We start from the raw sequence: 1,224 nt of genomic DNA on the forward strand, positions 1-1,224 counted from the left end.
GTGGCATCTCTTGCATATTCTCAAATCAATTAATAAAACCATAATCCCCATGGTGCTTTTGCAACCCAGACTCCCCTCTTCGGTTGCCATTCCCTCTAATTCCAATAAATTAGTAATTAATCTTAAAAGATTGCTTTTTTTTTCTCTATATCATTACACCCTGCGGACTGTAAAGAATTTGCCTCTAGCCTTCCTGCTGTTAACTGTGCTGGCCCCTTCCCGAGTTATCAGTGGAAGACTCTGCTTCACCTTGTCAGCCCTACACTTTGTCAGATATGTGTTATTAGGTTTAGTGCATTAAGTGGTGTAAAGTAATTATTAAAACATTGAAAATTAGGAAACTTTTTAAATTCAGGTCTGTAAGAGTTAAAAAAAAATTCTCTAGGGAGAAAAAGCAACAGGAAGATAAGAGCAATAAACTTTTTTTTTTTTTCGTGCCTCTCAGAAAATTTTAAAGCAAGGTCATAATTCTGTCACTTTACAGATAACAAAATATTGGTAAAAGAAAAACTTCTTAGTGTTTTAAAATCCAAATAAACACAATAGTGTTAAATTTAAGTCTTTTATATTTCTATTAAAAATTTTTATTTTAATTTTATTTATTAAATTTATTAAATTTAATTTATTTTAAAGTATTTACAAAATTATGTGAAAAATAATGTAGTTAGCCTTTTTAAACAATATAGTTAATTTAATGCACAGTGAACACCTAGGTGTGCTTTATAGTACCCTTAGTTTTAACTTTGTGCTACAGCAATGGTTGTTCTTTATTTCTGCATTGAAAGAACTATTATTTTAAGTGCATTCAAAATATCAGCACATTATACAAATCTGTATATTTGTGTCGCAGTGAAAAAATAATATAAATGAAAAATATATTATATATAATTTTATAAGTAATATATAAAAGTAACTAAACTTTATAAGCAAATTAACTAGTATTAAATATAATTTTAGTCTTAAGTTCTAGGTGTGTAAATGTATCAAATGTCTTTAACTATATTTTATAATAATCTAAGCATTTAGTTAATTTAGTATATAATATTTTTTACAAATTATTCACATAAAGTCTTCATAGTAAAAACAGTTGTTTGTTTTTTAAAATCAGTTTTTTATACCTTTAATAATCATAGTTCATGCTCTTGTGTTTAATCATAAAAATTTTAACACTTTATTGCAGCTGTCTTACTGTTCTACTGTAAAACCAATTTAAAGAAAACCTAT

General features: G+C 26.4%; 1 non-coding gene across 1 annotated transcript; it reads left to right on the top strand.

The window, feature by feature from the left end:
• The first annotated feature begins 694 nt into the window (after positions 1 to 694).
• LOC126021066 (small nucleolar RNA SNORA22) lies at positions 695 to 824 on the top strand. The gene has a single exon (XR_007499680.1). It is a non-coding gene; the product is annotated as a small nucleolar RNA SNORA22 (small nucleolar RNA).
• Positions 825 to 1,224: the final 400 nt, after the last annotated feature.

Source organism: Suncus etruscus, chromosome 10 (genome assembly GCF_024139225.1).
Source record: "Suncus etruscus isolate mSunEtr1 chromosome 10, mSunEtr1.pri.cur, whole genome shotgun sequence".
NCBI classification, from domain to species: domain Eukaryota; kingdom Metazoa; phylum Chordata; class Mammalia; order Eulipotyphla; family Soricidae; genus Suncus; species Suncus etruscus.